General features: G+C 40.1%; 1 long non-coding RNA gene across 2 annotated transcripts in view; it reads right to left on the bottom strand.

The window, feature by feature from the left end:
- LOC144235125 (uncharacterized) overlaps nt 1–6692 on the bottom strand; it is a 146360-nt gene that overhangs the window by 101728 nt on the left and 37940 nt on the right. Inside the window, exon 1 of one of the 2 annotated variants that reach the window (XR_013336146.1) lies at nt 6467–6610. The exons of the other annotated variant lie outside the window; for it this stretch is intronic. This is a non-coding gene — a long non-coding RNA (uncharacterized LOC144235125). Of the gene's footprint in view, nt 1–6466; nt 6611–6692 lie in introns of those variants that run through there. 2 annotated transcript variants of the gene reach the window in all.

Genomic DNA, 6692 nt, shown 5'->3' with positions numbered 1-6692 from the left:
GTGATTCAGTGACCGAAATATATGTCTCATGTATTTGGTTCTTGGCTTACAATTCAAGAATATTTATTTTTACTTTAGTTTTATAGATTCAAGATGAGGATATGTTATACAGTTTTACTTTTCTGAACACGTCCATAGAGTTCTTTGTTAAAAGAATTCTGGAAATTGTTAAACGTAACCATTGTCATATATTTTGATGTAGTCTTTGATTTTGCCCTGAGGGAGAGCAGTTATATGGAGTTAATGGAGGTTTTTACCTCCGTTGGGTCCAGACACTAGTTGTCCCTGGGACTATAAAGTTTGACCCTCAGTTACTAAGGACATCCTAGGGGAGCCCAGTCACTGAAAGTTCCCAATAGTGTGTACTTCTGTGTCTACCTCAGTTAAGGGCAGAAAATATGACTCCACTACCACTCCTGAATTGCTTTCCCTGCTTGACATTGGCCCTCAAGGGAAATGCTTGTGACAGAGTCCTATCCAGAAAGAAAGAATGGGGCGGGGGAGGGGGGTGGAGGACGCATCTGGGTGGTTCAGCCGGTTAAGCAACCTCTTCGGCTCAGGTCACGATCTCATGCTTCATGAGTTCAAGCCCTGCGTTGGGCTCTGAGCTGACAACTCAGAGCCTGGAGCCTGCTTCAGGTTTGGTCTTTTCCCCTCTCTCTGCCCCTCCCCTGCTTGTGCTCCTGTCTCTCTCTCTCGAAACTAAATAAACATTAAAAAAAAGAAACAAAGAATGTAATTAGAGCTCTGGAGAAGAAGGTATAGGATCTGAGGTCCATTTTTCTTTCTTTTTTACTACATGTAGTAACTCAGCTAAAGATGTTGGGATTCACTATTACAGTCAGAGGCAGAAAATAAGCAGATCTCAGAAGATGATGCAGAGAACTGAGTATTACAATAAGCCAGTGTGGCAGGACTCTCTATGAGATTTCAATGTCTGCCTTGTTCATGCTGCAGTAGGAGACAAGAAAGAAAGTAAAATGCTTTTCTTAGCTCTATGTCCCCTTATGGGAACAACAGCCAAAACTGTTTTGAGACCCAGGATCTTCTAAGCCCCACCTCTGGGGCTTAACAAGCAGCTAGTCTGTGCCTTAGACGACCTTGAAAGGCACTTTTGGCCAGGCCCTTGGAGGGAATGTGAATTTCTGCGGGAAAATTAAATTTAAGCTTTGCTGTAGGAGAGGAGATGCAGAGAGGCTGAAGCTCAGACAGGAAGTGTCTTCTGAACTTCATAAATCAATCTCTTATCCAAGGTCATCCCCTTTCAGTGTGTGCTAGAGTTTGCATACACTGCTAGAGACCCTTGTAGACATCTCTTCCCAAAAGCATGTACTGTGACATCATGTCGACAGCTGGAAATAGGCATGGATGGGAATATTTACATTATGTAAATCACCAAACACTATGCGAGTAGACCTGTTTTTGACCCTTCCTGCTTCTGTTGCATTCCTTCCAGACGTTGATCCCAAGCTCCTCCTAAATAAACATCCTATACCCTAAATTCCATCTCTTTCCAGGGAAACCGACCTTCCAGAGAAGTTAAATAACTTAATCAAGGTCACCCAGATGGTAAAGGACAGAGCCAGGACTCAATCCTCTGCCTAATCCTAAAGCCCATGTACTTAATGATCCTGCAGCGTGTTTCTAGATGTCAATAAGAAATTCCTGGGTAGCAATCACTTTCTACCTCCCAACGACTTTTGGTTCTACATAGAGATTTTAAGAACAGGAACCATTCAGGTTGGATAACTCCAAAAGACTAAGCTACTGTGCTTCACAACTTACAAATTATTAACATTGAGGCAGTAATGAGATACCTGTACAAAGACAGAAAAAAGACAAAAAAACCAATTTCCTGCCAGGAGTCACTCACATAGGGTCAATACAGGAAGCGGGCTTGGAAAAATTAGGGAGGTGAGCAAAATATGCCTTGGTTTTCTCTTCTTTTCTATACGATGCAATCGACCCGATTTAACACGTTTATCATTACCTATAGTGTATAAAACTCTGTGATAGGTACTGTGGGCAATACGAGATAAGAAGTGTTTTCCACACACTCTGTCTTTTTCTCTCTCACACAAATAAATAAACATTAAAAAAAAGTGTTTTCTAAACACTCTCCATATAACAGGCAGGTGAATTACAAAAGGCAGAAATGTAAAACAAAGCAGAGTGACACACTGGTGCAAACGANAGTAAGACTGACAATACTAATGTTGCTGATGATCTTGGAATAGGTGGAATTGGAACTTGGCCTTGAAGACTGAGACTCTGACAGACAGTTATTAAGCATGGGGAAGAAAACTTGGTGGGAGAGAACACCTGGAGCAATTTGTTTGAGGTAAGTAAGTTCAGAGTGTGAAAGGAGGGAAAAAAACCTGGTGTATCTTGAATGTCTATGCCATTTACCTGGAATAACTGGCTGCCCTTATTTTATTAAAGTTCTTTATAAATCTTAGTCTTCTAGAAGGATCCAGAAAGAACGAGGTTTGGGATATTCTTTTGACCTTAACTCTGCTCAAGAGGTTGAAGTTTTTTATTTTTATTTTTATTTTTCTTAATGTTAATTTATTTTTCAGAGAGAGAGAGAGAGAGAGAGAGAGAGAGAGCTAGCAGAGGACAGGCAGAGAGAGAGGGAGACACAGAATCCGAAGCAGGCTCCAGGCTCTGAGCTGTCAGCACAGAGCCCAACACGGGGCTCAGAACACATGAACAGTGAGATCATGACCTGAGCTGAAGTTGGACACTCAATTGACTGAGCTACCCAGGCGCCCCTTAAGAGGTTGAAGTTTTAATTTGCTCTGAGGGTAAATAGTTAGAGTGAAATGTGAAGTGCTCCGGTCTTTTCTTATACTTATTTAGGCAGTAATAGTCATCAGTGGTAAGAAGTATTTCCAGGAGAATCCTGGTTGGAGTTGAAAGATGAGGTGTGTGTGGGGGTAGGGTATGGCAGGAAATAGAACTGGGCAAGTCAGGAATTTAAATTGTGGGGAGGCATTTTAACCCCAGATTTCGGTATTTGAACCATAGTAATTTAGCATTGGAGTAAGAGAACGACATGATCAGATTTGTTTTTCAAGAAGACAAAGGTAAGACTGTGGAGATGGGCTAATATGGGAAGAATGCAAGAGACCGGGATCGGGAAGTTATAAGAAAATGCCTGGTGAATGATAAGGATTTTCTGGAGCGTAGGATCAGCAATGGAGAAAATGATACAGTAGAAATCCTTAGAAGGTAGAATTAACAGAAAGTTGATTATATGGGGAGTAAAATATAGGGTAAAGTCTAAAGTAAATCAAAGATTTATTGGGGGGGGTCATTGCTAGTTTGTAGTTCTACCAAAGAAAGAGGTTTATTCCCAAGTTAGTCTAGTTCTCTCCACACCCCTCAGCAGGGTATTTTTTGTGTTCCCTAGTAGAAAGTATTTTGTATCGCAAAAGCTTCTATTCCTTATTCATTCTCATGTCCGGAGAATTTGTCCCACGCCCAATGTAGAAAACACCAGCTGGCAAGAATGGATAAGGGCTGCAGATAACCTTACCCGTTTTTTCCATATCTGTCGGCTGATCAGAAGTGGCCTGGGAGAAATTCAGGATTAATCCCTATGTTGTTTGTTTTACTTGGTTGTCAGATCACCAAGGGTAGGAATCCAGTATGGTAGGAGCATCCACCCACATTTCTAATATTTGTATCTGTATTTTCAATTGAAGTCAGACTTACCAGAGGCAAACAATTATACAGCTCCCTTTGAAGGACTTGATAGTATCTTAGAAGGATCTGTTAAATTCCTCTTACAGTAATTACTAGAATCACAAATAGCTTCCCGGTGTCCTGAGGCATCTGGCAGTCATTTGTGATAATGATCCCCATCCAGTTTTATTTTAGTTTTTCCCCAAACTAAAAGACCTTTATCTTTTTATATGGATAACTCCAAAGTTAAACACACCCATAGTCATATAGACATGTTCCTACTTTGACAAATGTAAATTACAACCTTCTCTAACCCACTGACCTTCTCTGGAGTTAAGTGTTAAATGTTCTGAAAGAAAGTTCATCAATGAAATGTCACTCACCAATCCTCTAGAGAAAGGTAAGCTCTCCTAGAGAATGAGAAAGAGAAAATCACCAGCAAAGGCTATTATTGATTAACTAGGTCAAGTCAAATCCCCCAACTGCCATAGTCCTAAAAATGTGAAGAAGAAACGTGCTCTTGACTGCATGTGTGTGCAAGAATCATCAACATCACGATGTTGGCTTTAACCTGACAGCCTTTGTCAACATCCTCGCTTTATGATACGGCAAGATATTCCAAGCTTAATCTCACGTTTCTTGCCCCAGAGTTAAAATTAGACATTTTCCCAAAAAACCCTTGTTCCTTTGGTTGAGAAATGATATTTAGAGACCACAATTCCAGTAGCAGAAACATTTGGTGCTATTAGATCGGACATTCTTTCTGTCCTTTTTGGACAGAGTGAGGCGGAACCATATGAACCATGTGGTTTTGAACCCTATGAAACTGCATTTTCTGTAAATCCAAAATGATAGACTATCAGCAGTCTCATGAAGCTTGACCTAACATTTTAAAGATAAAATAGATTATAAGTTCATCCCATGCAATTTGGATTTTATAGGGCTTTTATTTCAGGGAAGGGAAACACATAGAAATATAGATGAAATTAGGTCATCCATATATAGATAATTGTTGGAGCCAACCGATAGGTACATGAAAGGTTATAAGCCTCTAACTTGAGTATGTTGGAAAACTTCCATAATGTAGTTTCAAGGAAGATTTAACGACAGGAAGAGTAATGTTAATGATGTCGAAGATGCATAGAAAGGGATTGAATAAAAGTGTTTCATGAAATGGGAGCAGGAAAAAATTGTAAAGAAACCATTATATTTATATATAAAGTTAGTTAATACGTGTATATGTATCAAAATTAATACAATGAGTATTTTGAAAATTACATCTACATGATAGATGATAGATATAAAGATGGATAGATAGATAGATAGATAGATAGATAGATAGATAGATAGATAGATAGATAGATAGATAGAATGACCACAAATCTTTTAAGCAGAACCTTTTACTTAAGGCCGCCAAAGTCTCCTATTAGGTAGCCACTGCTAATGACATTCAGAAGACTATTTGCAACTTTAAGTGACACAAGACTCAACAGGCATTTATGGAGAGGCTTTGAGGCATGCATCTGTGTGCCAAGCTCACTAGATGTGATATTAATTCATTGATTTCTGTTTATTTAAAAGGTTTATAAAATAAGATCAGCTCACATAAGATGGACAGAGGTGAGAAGGAGAGGAAACGAAAAGGGCAAAAATAATTTTGGAAAATGGATCTAGGATGAGCTTGATGGAAAATTACATATTACAAATTCCGAAACTGCTTGTCTATGTGGCTTTCAATTAAAAACCATTTTTATTTGAATACAGTCAACTCATAATGTTACGTTTGTTGCAGGTGTACGACATAATGATTCTACTTCTCTATGTGGGTTTCAAATTTATTTTTAAGCTTTCTTGTCATGAAAATGAGAAAGTCAAGCTCAATCAGTTTGGCAGCTCAAGGTCGACCATGAACTAAAGCTAAGCCAAATTCTGTTGAGAAGTACAGTAATTCCTGACATTAAAAAAAAAGATTCTGGGGGCGCCTGGGTGGCTCAGTTGGTTGAGTGTCTGACTCTTGATTTTGGTTCAGGTCTAATCTCACGGTTCATAGTTTGAGCTACACATGGGGCTCTAAGCTATCAGTGCAGAGCCTACTTTGATTCTCTCTCCCTCTCTCTCTGCCACTCCCCTGCTTGTGCTCTTGCTCTCCCTCTCTCTCTCTCAATCTCTCTCAAAATAAATAAATAAGCTTAGAAAAAGATTCTGAAGATACAACTCTTCTTATGCAAAACTAAAAAATTTCAGGCTTATCAAAGGAGGTCTGCATAGAATAAGAAGGTGGTCTTTCAATTTGAAGTCATTTTCTAGATTAGAAAACCGAGAGACCAAGGGATGCCTTGGTGGCTCAGTCTGTTGAGTGTTGAACTCTCGATTTCGGCTCCGGTCATGATCATGGGATTGAAGCCCTCATCAGGCTCTGCGTTGGGTGCAGAGCCTGCTTAAGATTCCCGTTCTCTCTCTCTCTCTCCGTCTAACCCTGTTCCCCACTCAGGCTCTCTCTCTAAAACGAAAACAAAAACATAAAAAAGAAGAAAAGGAAAAGAAACGAAATCCAAGAGGTGGTATCTACCTATATGACATTGCAAGCCTCTTTGGTCAGAAGCAAAGGAAAACAATTTGCTGTTGGTCAAGTTAAACCCGAGGGGATGGACCATTAGAACCACATAGAAATCCTAAGGAGGGAAAAGACTGCCACGTATCAGGGGAACCGCAAGGAATGGAGAATCTGTGAGAGAGTGACTCTTTTCTCTGTCACTGGGAAACAAGATTATTTTACCCTGAAAAGCCGAATTGGTTCTGTCTCTTAGGTGTCTTGGTGAATCTGCAGTTCTCTCCTTTCTGAAACCAGAAGTTTCTGTTTCAGGTTCCTCCTTCCTCCAGGGCTTTGGCTTTGCCTGGGATCCTAGTGAACTGGTTCACTGTGGGTGGATCAAATAAGTAGGGGAGGGGGGAAAGGAAGGGGTGTGGGAGTGGAGGTGTGGGAGTAGAGCTGTGGTTGCTAA

Source organism: Crocuta crocuta, unplaced genomic scaffold (assembly GCF_008692635.1).
Source record: "Crocuta crocuta isolate KB4526 unplaced genomic scaffold, BGI_CrCroc_1.0 scaffold467, whole genome shotgun sequence".
Taxonomy (NCBI): Eukaryota; Metazoa; Chordata; class Mammalia; order Carnivora; family Hyaenidae; genus Crocuta; species Crocuta crocuta.
The sequence above is the reverse complement of the archived record's forward strand: the minus strand, read 5'-3'. Positions and strand labels throughout refer to the sequence as shown.